Source organism: Zootoca vivipara, chromosome 10 (assembly GCF_963506605.1).
Source record: "Zootoca vivipara chromosome 10, rZooViv1.1, whole genome shotgun sequence".
In the NCBI taxonomy this organism is placed as follows: Eukaryota; Metazoa; Chordata; class Lepidosauria; order Squamata; family Lacertidae; genus Zootoca; species Zootoca vivipara.
This window is the reverse complement of record NC_083285.1, coordinates 1755015-1767077: the sequence shown is the minus strand read 5'-3', so window position 1 is coordinate 1767077 and position 12063 is coordinate 1755015.

The following is a 12063-nucleotide window of genomic DNA, read 5'->3' as shown; positions in this document are numbered from 1 at the left end:
GCCACAGTGTGTAGGTGTGTCCCTCGAATGCTCCTCACTCTCCTCCCGGGGCTGGAAAGGAGCTAGTTTAACCTCCGATTTGCCAGTAAAACTGAATTACTGTGTCATGAAATGATGCATGTTGAAAAAGTGTGTCACCAACATGAAAAGTTTAGAAAGCTCTGCCTTAAAGTCTGAAGTTTTTTGAATTCTCCCTCCATCTCTCTCTCCATCACGGACAGCATAACTGAAGGGGCTGAGCACATCCCTATTATCATAGTGGGGGTTAGGATTTGTCCTCCATGACAAAACGGTCATGGCCGATTTCAAAGTTCTTTTTAGTATCTTCTGTTATGATACCGTACATATATTGGAGGCTAACTGAGTCTCTACACAAAATGGCTGCTCAAAAATATGTTCTGCATGCATAGCTGTTCTCTATAATAAGGAACTGTTTATGAATTTACAATAGTATCTGTCCAGAAGGTGGTGGAGAGCACAATACAAGTAGTAATAGTAATATTATCAAAATACCTGAGTGTCTCGATTGGAGGCCTTGATCCGACGAAGCCTTGTCTCAGTCCAGAAGCCTCACTGAGATCTTGCCTCCTGAAGAGCCTATGAGGAACTGAGAGAAATGACCCTCCCCCCCCCACTTCCTGGTTATATTGTCAGAATGAGATTCATTATATATTCATTATACGCATCACATACGGCAATGCTCTGCCCCTGCTTCATTCTAACATTATCAATGTCAAACGTTTATTTAATTAATCTTCTACTCTACTTTTGCCCCTGCCCAGCTTGTTGCTTGTATTTTGTTCTGATTCTCTCTTTGCACACTAAAAAATACTGAAATGGCTTATGTTATAAAAAGGCCTGGGGAAAGTTTGCTAAGATTTTTGAGACAAAAAGTGCTACCATCTGCATGTCTACTTAAAAGTAAAGCCGTCAGGTAATACGGAACTCATAGGGTGCCCCTCACCCCAAGTTGCCTCCAAGGGTTATTACAGCAATAAAATGTGGAGGAAGAGAACCATGTTTGCCACCTTGAGATCCGTAAGACGAAAGTTGTGCTAGGAATAAAACAGGGATCCCCAAACTAAGGCCCAGGGCCCGGATGCGGCTCAATCACCTTTTAAATCCAGCCTGCGGATGGTCCAGGAATCAGCATGTTTTTACATGAGTAGAATGTGTCCTTTTATTTAAAATGCATCTCTGGGTTATTTGTGGGGCATAGGAATTCATTTATATATGTTTTTCAAAATATAGTCTGGCCCCCCACAAGGTCTGAGGGACAGTGGACCGGCCCCCTGCTGAAAAAGTTTGCTGATCCGGACAACGGTTCAGCTCCCTCTCTCTCTCCCCGCCCACCAAGCCCCCTTTCAGTCCCTCACATAGTCACACTCCTGGCTGTTTTGCAATGCTACCTCTCTCCCCATCACTCACTTTCACTCAACTCCACGTTCTACCATCCCCCTTTGCTTCACCTTTTTCACAACAGGTTCATACATGTGGGTGGGACATGAAATCTGGCTGGTTAATACAGGTCACATAAATTCATTTTAAATAAAAACTGCAAATGTATTACATAATTTATGGCATATGCCATTCTCCTCAACCTAATGCAATAGTTGCCCCAAAGGCACAGTACCAATGGAGAAATGCCTGCCAAACCATTCCAACAAAGGCTATGGAAGAAAAATACACACCTCCTGTCTCACTTTTCCCAAGTCACTCGACGCACATATTCCCCTTAAACTTGCCTCTCCTACACTGCCAGTTTTCAAATCAGTTCATTGAACCTTTTTTCTAACCATGAACCACAGAGCTTACTATCCATCCTCCCTCATGCGTAGCACAGAGACCCACTGCAACCCTATAAATCCTATCATTTTAGCTTCCACATTCATGCTCTTGAAAAGATATGGAAACCCCTAGGATGCTGCATTCTACAAGTGACAATCCAATGCATGTATATTCTGAAATAATTATTTAGATATTAAAGACATCACAAAAGCTTGATCAAAAATGAATTTGAGGCAGAGAACAAAAATATTAGGCATCATCATCATCATTCTCTCCCCTTTCTCCAAGGATCACAGGGCAGTTTACAGTATAAAAATACAAAAATGCATAACACAATAACTAACAAAAACGAGGGTAAAAGACCATATATTGTTTAAATAGCCAAAGGCCTAGGAGAAGAGGAATGCAGAAAAGGCCTGTCTTGTGTTGCTGCTCTCCAGACCTTTGGCATAGGAGGCACCTTACGAATGACGCCAACATATGATGGTCACGGGGTCTGGGCCGATTCATATAGGGAGAGGTGATCCTGAGCCATTTACAGGAAGCTTCCCTGTACAGAATCAGACCACTTGTCCAATGCACCTGGGCCTTCCACACATGAGGCAGATGTTCACTGAGCTACAGATGCTTTTCATGAACACAGGTGGCTGCATAGGGGTTCGCCAGGGATGCAAAATTCACCTATCAGGCATCGGCACCCTCCCACAACACCTGGAGTGTTGTCATCCCCCAGCTCAGGACTCCAGCACCTGCTTTGCTCTTGGAAGGACTCTGCTGAGATCTGCTGCAAGAGTGGGAACAAAGTGGTCCTTGGAGCAGCTTCCAGGAAGAGACCAGTGCAGGCATCCCGTCCAGGCATGAGGACGCATTCCTCCTGTACAAGCAACCTGGACTGTGTCTCAGATTTGGGGGGGGGCAAGGTGGGGAGGATGCCAATACGGCTCTTTGCCAAAGGCTCAAGGGCCCCTAGGGGGAAGCCTTTTACTGAGTAAGACAACTGACCCATATGGATATGCCTTGGTAGCAGCTCCCTAGGGTTCCTAGTCATGGGCATAGCGAAGGGGATTTTTAAATCAATATTTTTAAAAATCAATCATGTCAAATCATTGTGATTTTAAAATCAATGATTTTAATCACTGTAATTTTAAATCAGTGATTTAAATCGTGGTGTTTTTTAAAGCCAGTGATTTAAATCATGATGATTTTAAAATCAGTGATTTAAATCATGATGATTTTAGAAATCGAGGAATTGAATTATGATGATTTCAAAATCAATGGTTTGAAGCATCATGCTTTTAAAATCAACGATTAAATTCTAAATCATCACTTCAGAAATCATGATTTAAAGCATCGATTTCAGAATCATGATTAAAATCAGCGACTTCCGGCCGACCGCGGAGCAATGGTGGGCGCTGTTTTCCTCGGCTGAGAACACGGTGCCTTCGAGGAGGGGGGGGGACTGCTCCAGCGCAGCAGTTTTTTGTGTGTGTTTTTGCTTTTGCAATGTTGTTTTTGTATTTTGGCAAGATTGGAAAACGAATAAAAATTATTTGGGGGGGAATCAGATTTCAAAAACCATTAAAAAATCACTGATTTCAAAATCATCACGATTCAAACCATCGATTTCAAAATCATGATTTAAATCTCTGATATGTTTAAATCAGTATTTTGAATCATTGATTTTAAATCATTATTTTAAAATCAACGATTAAAATCATAACATACAACAAAAATACATAGCATAATTAAGGACATCCATGACCATTACATATGTGATGGTAAGAGTTTTGCATTTGTTGGTCCGGTTTTGTACAGATCTACAGTGCTACCTTGGTTACCAAACTTAATCCATTCCCAAAGTCTGTTCCAAAACCAAATCGTTCCAAAAGCAAGGCACACTTTCCCATAGAAAGTAATGCAAAATGGATTAATCCGTTCCAGACTTTTAAATACCCTAAAACAGCAATTTAACATGAATTTTACTATCTAACAAGACCATTGATCCATAAAATGAAAGCAATAATCAATGTACTGTACTATAAAATGAATAAGACAGTATTGTAGATGATAAAATAATTTCAAAATTTTTTTTACGTCCACTGATGATAGTTGTTGTTTGCTTTTATCCATTTCTGCAGTCACACAATCAATCAATCAATCAATCAGTAGCTGAACTGGGTTCCACACAGTCACAAAAACAAGTCACAAAAACGAAGTCACAAGCCACAGTCACAAGTTAGTCCCACAAAACAAAGAACAAGTCACAGTCAAAAAACCGAAAAAGCCACACAAACAAAATGCAAAAAATTAGCAAAAACAAAAGCTCCAAATATCACCTCTGTGTTGTGTGGGTGCTCGGGACTCAGCAGCCAACAGACTCAACAGGAAGCAGCAGGGGACTCAATTTACAAATGGTACACACTCAACAGGAAGCGGAACATGTTCAGCTTCCAAGGCAAAGTTCACAAACTAGAATACCTACTTCCAGGTTTGCAGGTTTCCAAGTTGTTCATAAACTAATCTGTTTTAAAACCAAGGTACTACTGTATTAGAATTTTGCTCCAAATAATGTTGCTAGGGAGAGAAAGAGTCCCATGAGAATTAAAAACAAAAATTAATTGCTAGTTGATACTGAAATGTGATGCTAACAATTAGGAAAGCGAGAAACAGAAAGTGAAATTGATGGTTCGTCCACCCTAAATGATGAAACGGATTTCTAGTCATATGCCTGTCCTCTCTTGAGCTCTTGCTTGTATTTGTTCTGACTCCCTTGCTAAACGTGCTTGGTCCCTGCAGATAGGTACACTGGCCAGCAGCTCCATTAACAGACAAAGTAAAACAAGTGAGGGAGAAAAACAGAGACAGCCTGAGAACTTGGCGTCCAGCCCAACAAAGTCCTTCGTCCATGTCACAGGGTTGCATCCTGACCTTTCATACATAAGCGATAATGCCTCTCTCTCGCCACATTAAACAACAACTGGCTCAGCCAGGGCTAATGGAACCTAGCACACATGAACACACATACTGCAAGCGAGAATAGGATCCTGGACTAGATGGGGCACTGGCCTGATCCAGCAGGTTCTTCTTATGTCCTTCTTCTTACTTGTTATACTTGTCCCGAAGGTCTACAAGTGACTGACAACACAATTGAAAACCAAGGCTGTGTACATTTAAATCACATTTAAAGTATATTATCCCTGCCTCAAAAGAAGGATCTTGGGAACTGTAGTTGGGCTCTGGGAATTGTAGCCCTGTAACTGTAGAATACAGTTTCTGGTATTCTTTTTCTTTTTTGGGGGGGGGGGTAAATGTACTGTCAATGTGTGCTTGTACACACAACCTCCTATAACAATGCAACCCCCTATAGCAGCCACATAAACCTTTGGCAGCACACTAATGACAGGCTTTATGGGTCAAAACCAGCACTTTGATTTGGGCCTGAAAACTAATGAGCAGCCCCTGCAGTTGGGCCAGGGGTGGCATTCCATGCTCAAACCATCTTGTCCCAGTGAGCAACCTGGCGGCTGAATTCTGCACCATCTTCAGGGGCAGCCCTGGTTTTAATGCATTGCAGGAATCTAACCAAGAGGTTACTGGAGCAGAGACAGCAGAAGTTGGGCTATCCCTGTCCAGATAGGGGCATAGCTGAGCCACCAGCTGAAGGAAGGCACTTTGCGCCACTGACACCACCTGAGCCTCAAGGGACAGCAGAGGATCCAGGAGGACCCACAAACTACGTCTCTGCTCCTTCAGAGGGAGTGGCACCCCTTCAACTGCAGGCAACCTCCCAGCCATCCAGTCTAACAACGTCTTATGTGGATTGAGCTTCAGTAGATTGGCTGTCATCCATGTTAAGTATAATTGATTTACGTAATTCACACTGAAAATGAGAATGCCTGTGTATTGGGGAATCGGTTTTAATATGGTGTCAGGGAATGGTCTGAAGACGGGACTGGGGAATGCATTCTATGGCAGACCAGCTTCTCTCCGATGGAAAGCTGGGGGGGGGAGAGTGCCCCCCCTTGTCCACAGTGTGTCACGGTCCGGTCGGCGGGCATCAGGACCAGAGGCAAGATGGTGGTGAAGAAGCAGGGTCGAAGACAGAGGCGAAGGTCCACGGGGCACGAAGCAGGGCGAAGGCAAAGCGAGGGTCCGGGAACAAGAAGCAAGGCGAAGGTCCACGGGGCAAGAGCAAGGCGAAGGCGAAGCAAAGGTCCAAGGAGCAAGGGGCAAGGCGAAGGATCCAGGAACAAGAAGCAAGGCGAAGGTCCACGGGGCAGGAGCAAGGCGAAGGCGAGGCAGGGGTCCAAGAAGCACGGCAGCAACAAGGCAAGGGTCCCAGGAACAGGAGGCCAGATGCAACCACGCAGCGATAGCGTTGCTGTGGCAAAGAGCTGAAGGGAAATGCTGGGCTTTTATCCCTCCCAGCTCCTGCCACCAGGTGCAGTGAGATCTCAAGTGGCCTCACCTGGGTGATTACTCCTTGCTTCTCCAGCACAAGCTGAGGACTTCACCTGTGTGGCCACGCCTTGCTTCTCCAGCACAAGTTGAGGCATGCCCCAGTCCTGCAAAGCACTACAGGCCCCAGAGCCTGACTCCTGCCCATACTCCTGACAGTACTCCCCCCCATAGGAATACGGGGTTCCACCCCCGGTCATGGCCCAGGTTTATCTGGGAACTTCCGATGGAAGGCCCGAACCTTGGCGGGTGCGTGCACAAAGTCAGCTGGTTCCCAAGATCGTTCCAGGGACAACTGAACCTTATCCCCAACCTGGAACGCAGGCCCTTGCCACCGCAGTCGATCCGCTTGCACCTTATAGTCCGCTTTGGCCCTCTCTAGGTGCTGTGCCAGGTCGGCTTGTGTCTCCTGGATGTGGGAGACCCGATCATTGGCGGAAGGCACAAGAGAAGCCACGGGGGTGCAGGGATGAGTGCGTGGGTGGCACCCTCGGAGGGCCCCAAGTTCAGGGGCCGACAAGGCATAAATGCGGCCAAAGGGTCTCTTTGCTCCCGGCTGCAGATCAATGGGGCAATCATAAGTCCGATGGGGGGGGCAAAGTCTCGGCCCCTTTCTTCTCAGACACGTCCACCAAGTCCTGGTAGGGCTCCGGGATTAACCGGACATCCGGAGATGCTATTCCGTCAGGGGCAGTCCCCTGTAAGGTGGAAGAAGTAAGAGTCGGCTGGTGAGATGCCCCCGGCGCTGGTGGCAATGGAGGTAACACTGGGGGTTGAGCACAGACATCCTGGCAGAAGGATGATGAAAAAGACAGTGTCCGCTGTGCCCATGAAATGGTGGGGTCATGCCGGATCAACCAGGGACTACCCAGGACCACCGGGAAATTAGGCGTCTGGATCAGGTCAAAGACTAATAGTTCCTGATGTCGGGGTGCCACTAACATGGCCAGCGGGCAGGTCTCACGGGTAACGGGGCCGGAAGCGAGGGGAGTTCCATCCAACCCAACCACTGGAAACGGCGAGGCTTTCGCCACTGACGGTACTTGGTATTTTTTGGCGAAATTTATGTCCATGAAAACGCCAGAGGCTCCAGAGTCGATCATCGCCTCCAGGGTCAGCGTGCCTCCCTGGGGAAGGAGGAAGCAAACGGAGCAGGAAGTGGGGTGCGCGAAGACTGGGTCCTGGCTGAACCCCTCCTAGTTCAGCCGGGGCCTGACATTTTCTCGGTGCGGACCTCTTCGCCGAGCACTCTGCTGCGAAATGGCCCCTTTCCCCACAATACAAGCATAGTCCAAGGGTCCGCCTCCGACTCTTCTCTTGGCAGGAGAGGGAACAGCGGGCTGCGCCTAGTTGCATGGGCTCCTCTTCCAACCCCCCTGCAGCGCTAGCCCCCGGAGGGTTCCTGAACCCGCATTCAGAATCCCTTTCAGAAAGGCGGGTGTCAATATTAATACACAACGTGATAAAGTCTGCCAGGGCTGCCGGGGAGGTCACCCGCGCCAGTTCGTCTTTGATGCGGGGATGAAGTCCCTGATGAAAATAGAACCGACGGGCTGCCTCATTCCACTGAGTGTCCGCAGCCCAGCGCTGGAACTCGGCGGCATATTCAGCCACCGGGCGGGCCCCCTGCCGGAGTTTCTGCAGGGCCATCTCAGCCGTCTGAGCACGATTCGGTTCCCCAAACATGCCTTCCAGGGCGGCAATGAAATTGTCCAAATGCCCCAGCAGAGGGTCATCGGCCTCAAGGTATGGTGTAACCCAAGCAAGGGCCGGGCCCGTGAGCAGACCCACCATAAAGCACACCTGGCTCCGTTGAGTTGGAAAGTCCGCAGCACAGGTGGCGAACAACAACCGGCACTGATTTACAAAACCCCGCAGGGCGCCACGCTCTCCCCCTAACCTCTCTGGCGATGGGACTGGGGGAGCCCGTTGGGCTGGGGCTGCAGCAAGGGCCGCTCGAAGTCCTTGCACCTCCCCCTGAAGTGTAGCTACCTGTGTGTGGAGGTTCTGCAGCACAGCGATGAGGTCTATAGGCCAGGCTTCGTCCATCTTGCACCCTGGCCGGGACGGGGTTTGGCCACAGCAAACTGTCACGGTCCGGTCGGCGGGCGTCAGGACCAGAGGCAAGATGGTGGTGAAGAAGCAGGGTCGAAGGCAGAGGCGAAGGTCCACGGGGCATGAAGCAGGGCGAAGGCAAAGCGAGGGTCCAGGAACAAGAAGCAAGGCGAAGGTCCACGGGGCAAGAGCAAGGCGAAGGCGAAGCAAAGGTCCAAGGAGCAAGGAGCAAGGCGAAGGATCCAGGAACAAGAAGCAAGGCGAAGGTCCACGGGGCAGGAGCAAGGCGAAGGCGAGGCAGGGGTCCAAGAAGCACGGCAGCAACAAGGCAAGGGTCCCAGGAACAGGAGGCCAGATGCAACCACGCAGCGATAGCGTTGCTGTGGCAAAGAGCTGAAGGGAAATGCTGGGCTTTTATCCCTCCCAGCTCCTGCCACCAGGTGCAGTGAGATCTCAAGTGGCCTCACCTGGGTGATTACTCCTTGCTTCTCCAGAACAAGCTGAGGACTTCACCTGTGTGGCCACGCCTTGCTTCTCCAGCACAAGTTGAGGCATGCCCCAGTCCTGCAAAGCACTACAGGCCCCAGAGCCTGACTCCTGCCCATACTCCTGACACAGTGTGTTCAGAAGCAGAGAGACAGGCAGAAGCTGAACAGCTTAGGGAGGAGTTACCCAGCTAAGAAGGGACGCAGGTGGCACTGTGGGTTAAACCAGAGCCTAGGGCTTGCTGATCAGAAGGTTGGTGGTTCAAATCCCTGCAACGGGGTGAGCTCCCGTTGCTCGGTCCCAGCTCCTGCCAACCTAGCAGTTCAAAAGCACGTCAAAGTGCAAGTAGATAAATAGGTACTGTTCCAAGCGGAAAGGTAAACTGAGTTTCTGTGCGCTGCTCTGGTTCTCCAGAAGCGACTTTATCATGCTGGTCACATGACCTGGAAGCTGTACGCTGGCTCCCTCGGCCAATAACGTGAGATGAGTGCGCAACCCCAGAGTCGGTCATGACTGGACCTAATGGTCAGGGGTCCCTTTACCTTTACCCAGTTAAGAGATCATGACAAGGGAACCAGAAGGGAGGGGGCATCTACCTGTAGTTGAGACATCACTTGAGAGTGTGGGGAACCCCCCCCCCCTGGGCTCGGAGGTCCAAACGTGTCAGAGAGAAAAGGAGTCAGAGGGAGGGATGAACTTCCGTTGGCACCTAAAATGCTGCAGAAGTCAGAAGGAGGATTTAGAGTAGCCAAATGCTGTCCTTGCGGAGAGCTGTGTATTTGTGCTTGCAACGTGATGCTGTAATAAAAGAACTATAAATGTATCAACTGCAGGTAAATTCTTATTTGTGAAGTTACCAAAGGGAGAGGAGGACTCTCCACGCCTGACAGCTTGGCTACTCTCCAATTACGCCAATTGCTGGAGGAGCAATTAAATCATGTCGACAGGCGGGACTGACTGCCATGGCGAACAGCTGCACCCATAAGTGCCTTTCCGTGCAGCTAATGAGGATAATATGGGAGTAATTATCCTCCCCCCCAAAAAAATCAGGGTTGGGAAGGGGCTGCTTCACCTGCAGATCGTGTGATACCTACCACCTGCCCCAAAGGAATGCGGGGGCAGGGGGAGCTGGGTGCAATGCACTGAGCGTTTTGGCAACTCTCCAAAGCTGTTCCCATGAGTGGAGGATACCTGTTTTTAAGATGAAATTCAGACTTAATTAACAGGCATTCTCTGAACTAGGAGAGATAAAATAATCTGCTAATTGAATCAGTAATAACATTGAATCTGTAATAAAAGGACTATAAATGTATCAACTGCGCATTAATTCTTATCTGTGAAGTTACCAAAAGGAGAGGAGGACTCTCCACACCTGACACATGGAGGTTTCCCATGGGACTATATTAAAAGCAAAAAGAGCTTTAAAGAGTCTCTGAGCTTTAACTAGTTGATAATTAACTATTGTTGTTTCCTAGTAGCTAAACTGTCAGTAAGTAACCTTAGATTTTGTGACAAAGGGATTTGGTTGCAAATCTCCATTTTGAAGGGAGTCCTTTGTCTCAAACTCTGTGGAGCGAAGATGTAAATGAAGCTCTCAAGGAAAACAGCTTTGGGAAAAATGAATTCTGAAGGAGAAAGACCTTTGCTTATAGGTCTGTTTGGATTATTTCATATTTTCTAATATGCTAAGCCTGTGCTGGACATATTTTTGAGGTACATTTGATGTTTTAATTATTTTAAAAGAAAGTTCTGCAAGTAAAATTTTGAATAATAACTTATGGGTCTGGACAATGCTTCGTTCCAAAAGGAAGAGTTTTTAAAGCATCCCATCATTTCAAACGGCACACTATTAGTATCTGCAATAATCCAGTCTACTACTGAAGCGTGACAACAGTCAAGCCATTCACTGTGTGCAGATGTAAAGGAGCAGAGCTGTGTGCCATAAGGATATTGCTGACAATGCATTCATAAGCCCACTGAGCAGTTTCATGTAGATGTTAAACAGCATAAGGGATAAAATCCAACCCTGAGGAACGCCCCCATTGAAGGCTGCTTGGGGTTGAAGAGCACTCCCAAAGTACCACCCATCCAGCAACGTCAATCCAAGTAGGACTGCAACCACCGTAAAGTGATGCCACCCTCCCCTAACTCAGACAGGCGCGTCAGAAGGTTGATGGTATCAAGTTGGTATCCCATTCACTTTCCAAAAGGATCTTCAGAAAGTTCCTTAGATGGTGTTTGAAAAGTAGACTGCATTTTTTTTGTACCAACTTTTCACACCCAATCCAGCGTGCCTTGGCTCAATTGCCCATCAGCTTAGGGGCAATAGAGCCAAAGCTGCTTTCACTTGCCAGTGCATGACCAGGAGTGCCCCATTGTGCCCAAGGCTCCACCTGATGTGACATATGATGGCAGGTGGGCAGCGTTTGAAGAAAAGAGCCTCGCAGGCCAAGTTTGACCCACCTCTGGCACAACAGTATCGCCAAACTGCAAACACAATCCTTTGTAACTCAGTCTAGAGCAGACTGAACATCACGTCCTTGAGCAACTAAAGTACTGATAGAACCTCATTTGTCAGGAGTTTGATTCAGTTTATTGGCCTGCATCTGGCTCAGTGCCAATTCTGGAAACTGGTTCTGCTCTTCCACTACCTCAACCCACTGAGGAGAGAGAAAATATTCAGAATTATAATGTGCATTAGCCACAGAGACTGGACTTGTGGTGGGGGATGAGTGTTCAGACCCCTGGGCTCTCACTTGTGGGGTGCCTCAGGGTTCTGTCCTCTCCCCCATGCTGGATGACACCCAGCTCTACCTCTCTTTCAAAACCAGTGAAGGCGGTGAAGTTCCTGTGTGAGTGCTTGGAGGCGGTTGGAGGATGGATGGCGGCTAACAGATTGAGGTTGAATCCTGACAAGACAGAAGTACTGTTTGTGGGGGACAGGAGGCAGGCGGGTGTGGAGGACTCCCTGGTCCTGAATGGGGTAACTGTGCCCCTGAAGGACCAGGTTCGCAGCCTGGGAGTCATTTTGGACTCACAGCTGTCCATGGAGGCGCAGGTCAACTCTGTGTCCAGGGCAGCTGTTTATCAGCTCCATCTGGTACGCAGGCTGAGTCCCTACCTGCCCACTGACTGTCTCTCCAGAGTGGTGCATGCTCTAGTTATCTCTCGCTTGGACTACTGCAATGCGCTCTACGTGGGGCTACCTTTGAAGGTGACCCGGAAACTACAACTAATCCAGAATGCGGCAGCTAGACTGGTGACTGGGAGTGGCCG